This window comes from Calliphora vicina, chromosome 5, assembly GCF_958450345.1.
Source record: "Calliphora vicina chromosome 5, idCalVici1.1, whole genome shotgun sequence".
Classification (NCBI taxonomy): Eukaryota; Metazoa; Arthropoda; class Insecta; order Diptera; family Calliphoridae; genus Calliphora; species Calliphora vicina.
This window is the reverse complement of record NC_088784.1, coordinates 93419128-93436162: the sequence shown is the minus strand read 5'-3', so window position 1 is coordinate 93436162 and position 17035 is coordinate 93419128. Positions and strand designations below refer to the sequence as shown.

At 28.4% G+C, this 17035-nt stretch overlaps 1 protein-coding gene across 1 annotated transcript in view; it reads right to left on the bottom strand.

The window, feature by feature from the left end:
• LOC135961581 (cyclic nucleotide-gated channel rod photoreceptor subunit alpha) overlaps positions 1-17035 on the bottom strand; it is a 494477-nt gene that overhangs the window by 379110 nt on the left and 98332 nt on the right. The window lies entirely within an intron of this gene.

Sequence of the window (17035 nt, the reverse complement as noted above, 5' to 3'; positions counted from 1 at the left end):
TATGAAGAAAATCAATTAAATATTTGGCGAAATCCCTTTAAAAAGGTTAAGCATTTATTCAATGAAATTTAAAGTCAGCAATAAAAAGTTCTTGAATTTATTTTTTAAAAACTACAATACTTGAATAATTTAATTTAAATTTTATTAATTTTTTATCTCGTTGTCTTATGCCAGTAAATAGATTTTTAATATTTTCAAAAATTGCACCAACAATTTTTTTATGCCAAAAATTTTGTTTACCTAAGATGAGCCTGGCATTATACATTGAAAACCCTGAAATACTTAATCACAATACTAGCTTCTAGGCAGAAGACCGTGCTGTAACGGAATGTGTAAATTGGATATATACCGACAGCCAGATGACAATTAGGGTGATATCAGATGATGAGGTGAAATCTAAGACCGTATTGGACTGTAAGAGAGCTTTGACCGAGATATGCTATGAGTCTTATTGGTACCAGGCCGGGATCGGCAGACATATACTACTACATTTTGCACTTGTATAGGTGTAAGAGCGAAAAAACAAGAAATGAGAAATAGTTGTACTCTCATCTTCACTACAAAACAGGCATGGAAAACTGAACATGTTAACTAACCTATTTGTCTAGCAATTATTGTGTATTAAAAAATAATAATTTACAAGAAACTTCTAAAAACCCAATTAAGCATCTAAAGGTGAGAGAAAAAACATTTCAAATAGTTTATAATCAGGGCAACCAAAAATATGCAATATCATATTTTTTGCTGTGCGTCGTATAAACATATGAGTTAGTTTTATATCCGTTTCAGACAATTTTATATTTTGCATATTTTGCTCTTTACTGCATATTTTAGCATATTTTGCGTTTTATAGCATATTTTTGCATATTTAACTCATAACTACATATTTTTGCATATTTTCTTTTATTTTTCATTATTTTATTTTCCTGATATAATTTTATTGTTTGTATTGTAATTTTTCATTTCTATATTTTACTATTTTATTGAGGTCCAATGATAATTGGTCTAAGCTACTTAAATACAAAAATAGAGTACCTATAATCGACTTATCTGCATAGAATTTTCGTTGACTTAAGGGTGCTTAGTTTCCATATATTTCAATTAAATTAAAAATATACACACACAAATATTAAAATTAAACAAATAGTAAAAATACGTAAAAAATTAAAAGAAAATTCCAAAATTGTATGTTATTATGGGCAACTTCATAACAAATTTTTGGATACATTTAAAAGAAGGAATTTAAGGCAGCTTGAGACAGTTATGGTTGGGCATTAATAGTTTACCACTAATGTAAAATTGAATAAGTATTCAACAGATGTTCAGAATATTAAGATCCATCGAAAATTTCGCGTTCAAAACCCATTGATATATATATTTACATAACTTGTAACGATACAATGGATAAGAAAGGAAGAAACATGGGAATTTTGAGTCCCAATGATAAAACTTGAATAAAAAGTTTTTTTATATTTTTTTAATTGCAGTCATTCCACTATTGTATGGCTTTTTTATAATTCTATTTAAATTTTAGAAGCCGTATTCAGATATTAATCTAGATACATGATGAATGCTCCAAAATCCATTGCAATTTTTACCATAAAATGACACAGGCTATTCATAGAGTTTTTGAAACATTACTTAAATGGTAAAAAAGTTTTTAAAGCTTCATATAAAATAGAAACATTTCGAGAAATTGATCCTCAGTAGGGATCCTTTAAACATTGGGACACATGACAAATGCATTGAATCATACTATTTGCATGCAGTGCCAAATTCACTAAAATCGAAATTTAATCCTATAATAACCAATTTTAATTTATGAGCTCAATATTTTATTTACTTCATATATATTTTTTTAGTGCATATTTTATGCGTATAAAACACTTTTTTTAGAGCATATTTTTGGTTGCCCTGTTTATAATTCTAAAAACTACTTAATATGTAGTGTAGATGCTAAAAAAGGTACAACAATAATATGAATTATCCACCTCTGCATTAACATTTATTCATAAACAAAAGCAAGAAACGAGCGACAACACAACCTTCTTCTGTGACAACTCATATGAGACTGAATTGTGTTTTCTATGCGTGTGAGTAGTCTGTGTAAATGCACAGTGCATAGGAGTTGCCGATCCCGGGTACCAGGCCACTCGAAAATAATCGGCAACGAGAGAGCGAATGCACTTGCTTCAAAGGAGTAGTTAACATGAATAAGGCAAAACCATTCGACGCAACGAGCAGTGAATTATCAAGTAAGATAGCTATATTCGGCTGTTCCTAATCTTACCCTTCAGCAAATTATTAAAATCGAACAGTCACATTATTTGCTTGTGTTTGATAGTCAAGCTGCTAACTCACTGCTCCATGTATGAGTTATTTTATTGGAAGTTAACAATAGTTTTAACATCAACAAATAAATGAATATGATATGAACAAAAAAATTAATGTCTTTGACAGGTGGCGAACCACTAACCTCCCGTTTTCCAGTCAAACACACTAGATAGCTGTGCTAAATGCAAAAGCTCATTACCAGCCTGTATAAAAATAAGTACTTATTCTAGTAAATAAAATAATGTGCTGGGTAACCACCACTCCTTACAAAAGAATGCATGAAATAACTAGTTGTCATTACAAAAATTCAAAAAATTTTTGCTGGGTAATTTAAAAAAAAAAAAATTTCAGAATTGATTTTTTTAAAAATAACATTTTTTTTATTAATGTATTAGTGAAAACAAATTCTAAAATATATATAAAATAATTTATTTTTTTTAAAAAAAAAATGTTATCCAAAAACAGTTTTAACCAATTTTTTTTTTTAATTTAAAAAAAAAAAAATTAATAAATATTTGTAGTTAAACAAAATATTTTTTTGTCAAAATTGATTTAAAAAAAAAATCAGAATAGATTTTTTAAAAAAAAAAAAATTTTTAAAAAAGTTTAAAAAAATATTTTTTTCTTTATATTTATATCTATTTATTCTAAAATATATATAAAATAATTTATTTATTTTTAAAAAAAAAATTTTTTCAAAAAAGTTTATCCAATTTTTTTTAATTTTTGAAAAAAAATTAATGAAAAAAAATTCGGGTTAAAAAATATGTTTTTTCCGATTTTGGCCCACTGTAGGTCCAACTTCCCATAGCCTTATATATAACGCTGCAATGGACTTTGAAATATCTATCATTAGATATCCATATTGTCTATATTAATGACTTAGTAATCCAGATATAGATCTAAAATAGGCCGCTTATAATTCAGCCATTTCTGGGCCGATTTAGTCGATTTTAAATAACAACCGAGCCGGGAGAATTCCCGATATAGTGATATATGAATCATATACATATGTAAGTTATTTGGGGGATACGGAAAGCTGATTTCAACATACAGACGGACAGATGGATAGACGGACAGACGAACATGGCTATATCGACTTCGCTGTCTATAACGATCCAGAATTTACATACATATATACTAGAGTGTCCCTTAGAATTAAATTTTTTGAAATGTTGAAACGGTACCCCTGAAAACTTTGGTTATGACCTAAAATACCACCAAAATTTTTAGCTTGTTCTAAGAAGGGCAACTCGTGCCGACTTTCGTTTTAGTTTTGAGGAGCATTTACAATGGGAAAAAATGATTTTTTTTTTCAGATTTGTTTTTTTAAAAATTTTGCCATTAAATAATTACATTTGCAATTTAATTTAAAAGAATCGAAATGTGTACGTAATTGTCGTTCTAATGAGACATAAAAGACAAAAATTGGTTAACAAATTTTAAGGTTATTAAAAAATCGCCAGGCCATTAATGTGTCTCAGGCCTCTAGAATAAGAAATGTAGGAACAAAATTAATATATTTTGAGAAATATTAAAACAAAAGTTTATTCTTACTTAAAATATATCCATATTTACTTGTATATGAGTTCTTATCTTCATACTAAGGGTCCTCATGTAAACGCTTAAAAGCCTCGCAAACTGTGCAATCTGTGCATTTTTACACTCTCGCAAATGAACTGTCAAAAAATGTATGGAAATTCGTTTGCACAACTCCGATAAGTTTGCGCGACAATTTAGACTCGCAAACTTGAATTTATTGTGCATTTGATGAATCAGCTGCTTTTGTTTACTTTTATTTATAAGAAATAAAAATCAAATAAAATATAAAAATTTTGTGCATGTGAAAATTGTGTAACTTTGGAACAGAATGATTGTATTAAATGACATTGTGTATGAAAACATTAACCAACAGCTAGAACATAAACAAAGTCCTCCAAACTATGTATACCACCGTTTGTTCCAAAGATTTAACTTTCATTCAACATTTTAAAATTAAAATTTATACAATTTGAAAAAAAATTATTAAAGCTTTTGTTGAATTTATGTATTTTTATTTGACAAATATAAATTTTCTGTATAAACTTGCACAAAATTGAAAAGGTGGGTTCATGAAACATGTCGCGCAAATTTTCCCATTTGCACAAATGGGAAACTTAAGCGTTTAAATGAGTACCCTTACTATACAATTAACCTATTAACAGGTATAACCAAAAAAAATATTTTTTTTAACGGCAATTTCAAAACTCCAATTTCAATTTTTTAAAAATTTTGTTAAACAAATTTCAGAATTTTTTAATCATCACATGGGGATTTATTTACAACATAATAGGAAATAAAAATATGAAAAAAATATGTCAATACCTCCTATAATTTTTTCGTACCTGCGATATAAATTTTGCGATTTTCGAGAAAAACTAATTTTTTGGCCATATTTTGGCGAATGAGCCAAATTTCCTTACTGTTATTAATTTTAAGTAAAATCTGTTCAGAATATTATAGTCCGGGTAATTTTAAATATAGTCTGAAACTTTTAGTGAAATCGAAAGACGTTAACCCTTAAAGCGTGAAGGTCAAAGGTAAAATTTTTCTATATTTGGAATTTCTAATGAAAAGATAGCGAAATGTTATTTATTTTTGGGCCGATTTTGATGAAACTTAAGAAAAATATAAAATGAAATCTAGTATTTACAATTACATCACAAAAATGGAAAGTGCTCTTAAGGGTTAATTTTCATTTTTGTACTGTTATTGTAAATACTAGACTTCATGTTATATTTTTCTTAAGTGACAAAAAGTTTTTTGTTAAAAAAAATTCGTGTTAAGAAATATTTTTCCCGATTTTGACCCATTGTAGGTCCCACTTATTATGGCCTTATATACGTCGTTGGAAAGGGCTTTCAAATATCTATCATTTGATATCGCTATTGTCTATATTAATGACTTAGTAGTGCAAATATCTGGAAAATCGACGTTGTCCTGGTTTTTTCCTTATATCTCAGTAATTTGTGGGCCGATTTTTTTCGATATTAAATAGCAACCGAATCGGGTCTATAGCGGATATATTGATGTATGAATCATGTATGTAAGTTATTTGGGGGCTATGGAAAGTTGATTTCAACATACAGACGGTCAGACGGACATGGCTATATCGACTCCGCTATCTATAACGATCCGAATATACTGACTTTGTGAGGCCTCAAATGAAAAATGTAGAAATTAAAAACGGAATGACAATTTTCTATATACACAGAAAAAACTATTTCTTAAACCGTTTCAATTCAAATATTTGTCACATATTGAACTGGTTTCAATTATTTCATAATTAAATAAAGTATTCATTTGCTCAAAAACAAAATTTCTTGATATTTTCTATTGAATTTTGACAATTGAATATTCAATTTTCGTTATTGGTTGAATTTCAAATACAAAAATTATTGAATAGATAATTTTCGTATTTGAAAACACATTTTTGTTATTTTTTGTGTTTCAATTACGAAAATTATCTATTCAATAATTTTTGTATTTGAAATTCAACCAATAACGAAAATTGTATATTCAATTGTCAAAATAATCAAATTCAATAGAAAATATCAAGAAATTTTGTTTTTGAGCAAATGAATACTTGATTTAATTATGAAATTATTGAAACCAGTTCAATATGGGATAAATGTTTGATTTGAAATATAATTTTTTCTGTGTACCCGGAGTGGCAACCTGATGAAGAGTATAAAAACTGTAATATTTCAAAAATCTTTAAATACTTTTTCATTTCTATACCGTCAAAAAGAATTAAAACATTTATTTGTCGGTTATGAAATGTTTAACTTTTAAATTATCATAATTTTAAGAGGAGATATGTTTTACTGATGATTATCATAACGAAACACAAGCTCAATGATTCCCCCAATTTGTTGTTATTTTAATTTTCATATATAGAACTTTAATTGACAAATCTACTAAAAGCTATCAAACAACTTTATATAAAATGACCATTGTTCAAAAATGTCGACAATTTTTTGTGCACTAAAAATAACAAAATTCATAAATTTCAATGCAACATTATTTCCCATTGAATACTATTTACAAATACAACTACTATTATCCAAAAAAAGAAACCCAATTTATTTATTGTATCATTTTCAAATAAATATATTAAAATTTACAGTCTGTTTGCATTATATTCCCTCTCGATTTTCCTACATACAATTTTGTTTTTTCTCTCTGGGTAATATACTCTTGTTATAAATGGAAAGAAAAAAAAACATAATTTTTGTAATATTTATGTATAAGTACATTATTTAAATAACAAATAACAAAGGTACTCCATCTTGTTCTTTTTCACTTCTTTGTGTACAAAAAAAAAAGAAAAAAAAGTACAAAATGTCTTTTAGTAGGAAATGCTTGTCATTAATCAAACAGATAACGAGCGTAAAGTAAACGCATTTCGGAAATAATTTATAAATTGAAATTTGTGAATGCTGCCAAATTTAAATGTACATAATTTAAGGTATTATTGTACTATTTGTAAATATGTCCTTTATGATGTTTGATGGTACGTACATCATGATAAATGAATAGTCATTTTAATGGGAATTTTGAAATTAGTATGTTTTAACGGTTATGACAGACAAGTAACAAATGTAATGGGAATATTAAAATTGCAGTGCAGTTTAACTGTTATGACAAGTAACGAAGGTAATTGGGGAATTAATATGGACAAACATTTATAAAAAAAACTGTGGTAAATTTTTTTTTTGCATTTTCCTAACATTTTTCATACCACATATGAGTCAGAATTTGAACCAAATAATTAAATATTACTCATACGCTATATGTGTTAACGAAAATAATTCAAGTTTGCCTTTCCGTTTCTAATAAAAAATTCCAGATGCTTTATTTACACAACGTATAAGTTATAATTTTTAGCAAATAATTAAATATTACTCATACGCTTTTTGACGACATAATTTTTCCATCAAAATTTTTTTGATTCTGTTACTGCATTTTTAACAATTGCATAAATATTGGTGTGGTCCTTATTTTCCACTTTTTATATTCTCATAATGTACATGACTTATGTATATCTCAGCCATTTGTGGGCTGGAACAATTCCCGATATATTGGTGTACCAATCATGTTCACAAGTTATTTGTAAAGTTTTAGAATCTCTTTGGTTTACAGTAAAGAATTTAGTATTATTCGCCCAAATAAAAATTAATTTTTCCCGAAAATCCCAAAATTTAAATCGCTGGTGCGGAAAAACTTTTCATATTTCTATAAAAATATCATATTTCTCAAAAAATCCCAAAAAATTCTGAAATTTGTTTAACAAAATTAAATTTTATTTAAAAATACTCCTGCTATTCCAACAATGACAAATTGTATGTCAAAGAACAAGAAGAGTTGTAAAATATGTCGTATTATCTTTACTTTATCCTGTAAGGATCAAAAGATGTCAAAAATGTCCTGTAAAATGTTTATTCTTTAAGATTACCAATAAATTCCTTTTAAAAAATAGTGCATTAAAGACCCAAATATTCTATACTAAATGTCAAAATTTCATCCTTTATATATATACAAAGGTTAAATTAAAATATAAAAAAAAATTTATTAGTATACAAAAAAGGTTTATTAAAAAAGTGCATGTTTATAAACTAAACCGCAATAGGGGGGGAGGTATAATGGGTTAGGACTTTGCAACATACAAAAATATTGTCCCAACACCCACCTTAAAGTATACCAATCTGCTCAGGACCACTTTCTGAGTCGACTAAGCGATGTCCGTCCGTCCATGTAAACCTTGTAATCAAACCTTTATATTGCCCCAAGGACAAAGGCTATTGAATTTGGTTAGAATCAACCCATTATTTATCCTAGCCCCCATACAATTGGCCTATTTGAAAATAGTTAAGCTCTCATAAATATCTTAATTATAAACGTATTCAAACCAAATTCAGCACAATTAAATTTTATGTAAGCCGAACTCTCACGACCAAATTTCGTGACGATCGGTCAACAATATTCCATAGCTCCCATATAAGCAACATTCTCGAAAATGTCATTAATATACATAAATCTCTGAAATATGTCAGTATCCAAACAAAATTCAACACAAATATGTTTCATATATTCGCAATTCATCCCACTAAATTTTGTGACGATTGGTCCATAATTAGTCATAGCTCCCATATAAGGCCCACTACCGAAAATGTGTGTATTCAAATAAGATTCAACACAAATAAGTTTCATATCAAAAGAAAACTCTTTATAATCATATACCCGGTGTAGGGTATCATAAGGTCGGGCTTGCCCGGCTATACCATTTTTCTTGTTTATTAAAAAGACTTCTTCGTTGCTTTTCACAACGGATTTTGTTATATTTTTTTCGAATGAAATATTAAAATCAAATAATTCAAATTTAAAATATTTTTTAACACTTAAGTGGTTAAGATAGAAAGATGAAATTTTGGCATGTGGTATTCAATATTTGGATCTTTAACTCACTATTTTTATAAAAAAAAAAAATATTGGAAATCTAAAAGGATATTCAAGGATAAAAATTTTAAAGGACATTTTTGACATCTTTTGATCCTTACAGAATAAAATAAAAATATTTTACAACTCTTCTTGATCATTTGACACCAAATTTGACATAGTAAGATGATCAGAAGTATTTTAAAACATTTTTTAAAAAATGTACTCCTCTGAAAATTTGAAGTCTTTTTAAAAGGAAACAGGATCACGAAATAAAAAACTGAACACGCTTTTTCTCTATTTAATTTATTGTTTCAGACGTATATCATCCGGTTCGTGTGTAATATTGAGTGTCGTACGGTGTTATCGGTATCCTACGAAGACAAAAAGTCATACACAATTAAAAACAAATATATTTTAAGTAAAAATTACCTTTTATTTTAATATTTCTCAAAATATTTTTATTTGTTTAAATATCTTGTTCAAGTGGCATGAGGCACGTTAATGGTCTGTTGAATTTTTAATAACTTTAACATTTTTTAACCAACTTATTTCATTTATATCTCATTACAACGACAATTACGTACACATTTCGATTATTTTGCATTCAAAAAAAGTTTTTATTTAGTACAAACATTTTTACAAAAAATTCAAAAAAGAAATTTTGCATTTTTTTCGGAATTTTAGCAATAATAAGTTTAGACCCCTTTCACACTAGGCAATTTAGTTGCGCAAGTCTCTTGTGTTTGTAGATGCCAGAGGTATTGTCGGGTTAAGGAGAAGAAAATTGTACATGCTGTTTTGTTGTTGGGCAAGAGACTTGCGCAACTAAATTGCCTAGTGTGAAAGAGGTCTTTGGGTTAATCCGAAAAATATTTTCTTTACTGCAATTTTTATTAATATAAATAAATCTACATATTTCATAGGAGTTTCACAAATTTATTTTATATAAACTTTTGACCTCGATGCGGGTCCCGAAATCGTTGTCCGATTTGGCTTAAATTTTCAGCACTTAACTTCTAGACCTTACGTCACAATACACACCTTGAAATCTAAAAAAAAATTGGCTGTCACCCTAATATTTATATAAAAAATCGGATTTTTTTTAATTTATTAGAAAAAATGTAAGGTAAAACTAATTTTTGAATTTAAAAAAAATAAAAAATGTTTTTTTTTAATTTATGAGTGAAAAAATTGAATGAGAAAAAAATTTTTTCTGGTGAAAAAAATTTGGTTAAAAAATATTTTTCTCGATTTTAACCTAGAGTCCGACTTACTATTATTCGGTGAAGGTTTATAGTGGGAAATTTTTGAATCTAATTGAAATATTGACTTGAAATTTTTTTTATAAGACCAAAAATTAACTTATCTGAACAAAAAAATTTAGTTCGGAATAAATGTGGAAACAATTGTTCCTAATATTTGCAATCCTTTTAAAATGTTCATACAAATTTTAGTACAAATGAAATTTTCAATGTCTTTTTAACATGCCATTCTAATTAACAATTTATAAAACATTGTCAAAATGTCAAAGGGAATCACGCGAAATCACAAAAATGGTATTTTTTTAAAATTTGCCCATAGGGTTCACATTTTCTTTCGGGCTGTGAAAATACTTTGGGGATAATAGGTAACACACAAAGGTTTTCAAAGCTGCTTTCCGTTTTCTGATCCCAGCTTAGGGATTTTAAAACATGTGGCCCAAACTTGAAATTTTGATAAAAAATAGGTAAAATTCCGAAGGGGGTAGGGGCGACATATTCAAAAAATAGGTCATGTTTTGTATACCAAAATATTCTCCGTAAAGATATCTTAGAGAAAAACATAAACTTATTATCTGTTCTTAAAGAAAGTTTTTTTTTTAATAAAAAAAATACAGAAAACAAAAAAAATCTACTATTTTTTTTTTAATTGAAAATCCCTTATTTTTGGATCCATAATTGATATTGCTCTGAAAACTTTTGTATATTATTGGTAATTTAGTTATCTAATTAACAAATAAAATTCTAGTCCATTCGGTTCAAAAGTATATTCTATATTTTTAAAAAAGCGGACCAAGGTATGGGAAAATTTTCAAAATCCAAAAATGCAAATTACTCGGAAATTATAAGAGATAAATGGCACACGCTAGAATGTTTTTTTCAAGATCTAGCCGAGCGCTTTCCAAAAATCGTATGGGAAACCAATATATTACATGTTTTTAAAAATTTTACATATCGAAGGCAACCTATTTGAGCCCCCAAAGCGCCAGTCTTGGAGCCTTTGTAGGCCCTATTTTAACAACTTAAACTTGAATAATCCTTGGCTACGCTCACATCAAATTTTATCCCGATCGGCCCAGCCGTTTAGAAATGGCAGATTTATTTCCAAAAAATTTTGATTTTGCCCCACTGTGGAGTAGAAATGATTTCTATATAAATTAATTAATAAACAATTTATTAATAGCTGTTATTAAATTTAAAAATTTTAATTAAATTTCACAACATTTTATAACATTACAACAAAATGCTTATCAAAACTTTACATATTAAAACTTATCCCAAAAGAAAATATGAAGGAAGTCCTACAAAACTAAAGAAAAACTTAATAACTTTTTTTTTTGTTGTCATGTGCAAACATACAAACGCATGCGAAAACACTTAAACAAACGCTCAAATAAAATACTTTAACGAAATACAGCAGCAGACAGACAATCAAACAAACAGACAGACAGCCAAAGAATGAATGACGGAACGAACAAATAAATGTGAGTCATGCTTTTAGATTAATTTGGCAAATAATCTAAAAATATTAAAATATGTACTTTTGAAAAGCATTAACAACGAAAAAAGCATTTATATAGAGAAAAATACTTAGTTGAAGAAGACACAATTTTCTATTTTTTTTGTTTGTATTTTGTTGACATTGTTGAATGCTAAACAACCCTCTAAACCAACCCATCGCCAAAAACTTTCCTCCCTCTTCAATATTTCTATTTTTCTACTTAACTGTTTACGCTTTAGCAGCATACCGTGGGGCTACAGGAAATATATTTAATTTAAAAAAATTAATACATTTTGAGGAAATTACAAAAAATATCTAAAATAAACCCAGAGAAAAAATATAGTTGTACATGTTTACTGTAACCATTTAAACATGTTTACAAGTTTTTTTAACCATGTTATGGTAACTGTAATTGCGACAAGCATAGTATGATTGTTTTAAAAAAAATCTCTGTTTGTGGCAATAATGTTTATGCTGAATCATTATCTACTCGTGTATGAATGGATGCTTTTAACACCAGAACACGATTTAGGATGTTTCAAGGGTCATGAACGTTATCAATTTAAACATTGTTTTCTAATAATTGAACACTGATTTCAAATAAACTGAGCTTATGTACATTTCCACTGTTTAATGAACACATTTTTGCTACTATTCCCAAATAAAAACCAATTTCATTCCACTGTGCAACTAAAATACAATTTTTCCTCTTCCATTCACTCACTCACTAACTACTGAGTAATTCCCATACTCCCATAGATCTTCCATCCATCTCGTTTCTGCTTTTTTTTAAATTTAAGGGTGCATATTACTAATATGTATTTTGTTTTGAGAGCAGCAAAAATGATACACACTCACACTGTCTTACTGCAAACTAACACATTCACACGCACACATACAAACATATTAACACTTACAGTGTTGTCTGAAAGTGAACAACAAGCAAAGTGCTTGTAGAAGTGGAAGTGGGCGTTTTGTATTACATTGCACGTTTGCTGTTATTTCATGTAGTTTTTATGTGAAAATTGCTGTTATTTTTTGGGTGAAGCAGTAAATGTATGAATGTACTCGTACATACATTAGGGTCACCCAAGTTCTACAATTTTTGTATGTCATTTGAAAACCAAATGCTTAAAATTCTAGAAAAATAAAATAACGTTCAAAAAAAATAAAATTAAATGTAAAAATAAAATTGCAGTTAAAAATAGATTTTGTATTTTATTAACCTTTAAAACTAAAACCAATGTATTTCGATCGGGATTAAATTTGGTTAGTCCTATTAGATAGTAATTTAGACACAATTTTTCAATAAAAAAGTCTAAAATTAAAATTTTTTTTTTAAATTTGTTTCGAAAGATCCCGATTGGAAGACATCTATATATTCAATATAAAAATTTTCTGATACAAAACAAAATCATAAAAATTCATCTCAAATTTTGAAATTTTTTTTTTAACGATATTCCAAAAAATTTAAAATAAAAATTCGGATTCTAGTATTCAATTGTAGCTATTATAGGTTAGCATAGGCATCGATTTCAAATTGGCTGATTTGGAGGTACTTTTGATATTGATTAAAACTTTTTTAAAACAAGTGCCAAATCTTATATACCCTTCACCAAATAATACTTTAAAATAAAAATTTTCAATATTTTTAAGTAAACAAATTTTTTTTTTTTTTCAAATTGTTTTTTAATTTTTAAAATTTTAACAAATTTTTTTTTTAACATTTAGCAAAAAAAAGATGTTGGTAATAAAAAAAATTGGGTTAAAAAATATTTTTTCCAATTTACTAATCTTATATATGTTGTCTATATTAATGACTTAGTAATCCAAATATTGGTCAAAAATCGAGGTTGTGGACCGATTTTCTCGAGCCGGAAGAATTCCGGAGATATTGATGTATGAATCGTGTATGTAAGTTATTTGGGGGCATCGGACAGACATACATGGCTTAATGAACTAGGCTATCTATAAGAATCCAGAATATATAAACTTTATAGGGTCGGAAAATTATATTGTGGAAATTACAAACGCAATGACAAACTTATATATACCCTTCTCACGAAGCTGAAGGGTATAACAATATTTTAAAAGTAGCAAGAATTTAAAAATTAAATGTTGAAAAGTATTCAAATTACAAAAAGATTTTGTATTTACTTTCCTTATCAAAAATAAACATTTTCTGACATCGCTAAACCATCACAATCAAGTCATTAATATAGACAATATGGATATCTAATAACAGATATTTCAAAGTCCTTTGCAACAACGCGTCGTATATAATGACATAGTAAGTCGGACCTGCAATGAGTCAAATATGTTTCTTAACCAGATTTTTTTTTTCACCAAAAAAAAGTTGTTTATCATACAATTTTTTTCACTGATAAATTCCAAAAAAAAAAAAATTAACAGAAATTTAAAATTAAATTTCGAAATTGAAAATTTTAAAAAAATTTGGAAATAAAATTTAAAGTTTGTTTACCAACAAATATTTAAAATTTTTATTTTCTATATACAATACTCATTTTCATCTTTGAAGCAAAATATTTTAATCAGTGAAAGAAATATTTAAGTTTGGAAAACTTAAATTTGAATATAGAGCTTAATCCTTCATTATTTAAAAAAAAATTGATTTCGTGGAAAATTTATGGGAAAAAGAAACAGGTACCTAAAACAACAGTCAAAAATTAATATACAGTTGACTGATAACGCAATATTTTATATTACCAAAATCCGATAAAAAAATAATATTATATCTAGTTGCCTTTCCATGGAGTTTACAAGAGGTTCAGTTACATCATTAGTAATTTTGTCCCACTCTTCCATTAAAGCTGTTCGTCCTTAAATGAAATGCTTTGTTTCCTAAATTTCTGTTCCAAAAATTTCCCACAGGTGATCTATTGGGTTAAGGTCTGGCTACGAAATAGCCTGTACCAACAAAGTGTTATACTGGGGAAGTTTTGCTTTACTTATTATACCCTACACCACCATAGTGAGGAGGGCATTATGCGTTTGTGCAGATGTTTGTAACGCCCAAAAATATTAGTCTAACACCCACCTTAAAGTATACCGATCGACTTAGAATCACTTTCTGAGTCGATTAAACGATGTCCGTCCGTTCGTCTGTCTGGTCGGCTGGCTGTCCATGTAAACCTTGTGCGCAGAGTACAGGTCGCAATTTTGGAAGATCTTTCGATCAAATTTGGTACATATTATTCGGCCCAAGGACCAAGCCTATTGAAAGTGGCTGAAATCGGTCCATTATTTCACCTAGCCCCCATACAAATGTCCTTTCGAAATTGGACTTTATCGGTCCAAATGTTTAATTTATAAATGTTTCTCCATAAATTGTGCTCCAAATAAGTTTTATATATACAAAATTCATGCCACCAAATTTTGTTACGATCGGTCAATAATTAGTCATAGCTCCCATATAGCCCCGCTTCCGAAAATCACTTTAACGTGCATAAATCGCTTAAAAATGTTGGTATACACACAAAATTCAACATAGTAATCTTTCATATAGACATAAATCACACGATCTAATTTCATGGTGATCGGTCCATAATTGATCATAGCCCCCATATAAGGCACACTTCCGAAAATCACTCAAAAATATAAATTATTGAAATTTTAAAAGAAAAATGTTTTTGCTCTTTTACTTAGTGTAGGGTATTATATGGTCGTGATTGACCGATCATACTTTCTTACTTGTTTTATTTAAAAATAAGTGCCGCTGAAACAAATCGATTGTTCACCGAAGCTTATGGTGAATTTGTTTCATCGGTTTCAACGTGCGGTTTAGAAGTAGTGGTTTTGACACGGCAGACAAAAATTACCCAGCCCAGTCAAAAATTGGAGGCACTACTGCATGAAGATTGTTGTAAAACTCAACAATAGCTACTCAATCAGCCATTTCAATACGTGTGCGAGTAGCAGGATTCATCCAAAAACAGGGAAATTGGATACCATTCGAATTGAAGCTGAGAGAACTTGAAAGAGAACAAAAGAAACTCATTTTTATACCGAATCATTACTTGCGATGAAACGATAACCTAAGAGATCGTGAAGCCCGAACAACCAGTCGAATTTACACCAAAGCTAAATATCCATGGCTTTAAGGTAATGCTCTGTCCACGCAGAGAAAAAATATGATTGGGCATGGTTACTGTAACCATTTAAATAGTGTTACTAGTTTTTTAACAATATTATAGTCACAGTAACTATTTACATGATTGTGGTAACCATAATATGGTTAATTTATGATTCACATGATTGTATCAACCATATATGTATATGGTTGCAGTAAACAAGTATATATTTGTGACAACCATATTTATGATGAATAGTTTAATCATAATATGTTGTGCTCAGATTATATCCATAAGACGAGAGCAACATAATATGGAAAGTCCTTCATCATATTAATGGTGGTCACAAACATATACATACTTGTTTACTGTACCCATATAAATATATGAATCATAAATTAACCATATTATGGTTACCACAATCGTGTAAAAAGTTACTGTGACTATAATATTGTTAAAAACTTGTAACAATATTGAAATGGTTACAGTAACCATGCCCAACTATATTTTTTCTCTGCATGTATTTGGTGGGACCAAAAGGGTCCTCCACCGAACACAACTTTTTTAAGATAACGAAAATCCTAAAATCTTTCCATCGATTAAAATTTAAAAGTTTCGGCTTTTTGGAGATTGGGCTGAATAATAGATTCGGTTCAGAAAAAAAAAGATTTAAGACGGACTATAATGATGTTCATGATCTTTGCACTACTAGAACTGCAAAAAAAAAATCGAAATAAATCTGGCTTAAAACAAATTTCGGCAAATTTTTGCCGATTTTTTTGAAATATTTTTTTTAATTAACAACGAATTTACAAGTTGTTAAGATTTGGCACATGCTTTTTCAGATTCAAGGACAAAGCCCTTTGAAAATGGTTCAAATTGCTCCATTAATTCATTTAGCCTTGTACAAATCTAGCCCCCATAAATAACTGATTTATATAAATTTCCTCACAAAGTCCTCCACAAATAATTTCAGACATCGAAAATTAAAAAATTGCAAAATAAAGGCCACCCTATTGTACATTGTACATTACAATGTAATGTTTGTATGTCTAGTTTGCGAGTATGTAAGCAATAATGTGTGTGCGTTGGTAAGTAAATGTGTATTTTAGTTTGCATGACGTTATTAGATTACAAGACAAATGTTTGTTGAAATTATATACGACTAAATAAAATGAAAACAATCCAAAAGCGTGGAAAGAAAATTAACTAATGTCCTTTTTTTCTAACGAAATTATAGAAAAGAAAAATAAGTCGAAAGGGTTGTACACTTAGTCGTCATCATGGTCAAATATTACAAACCCTTTTTCGCAACAGGGTGATTTGAGAGGAAATGTAACATTTTTACTCGACAAAAGTGTACTTAATTC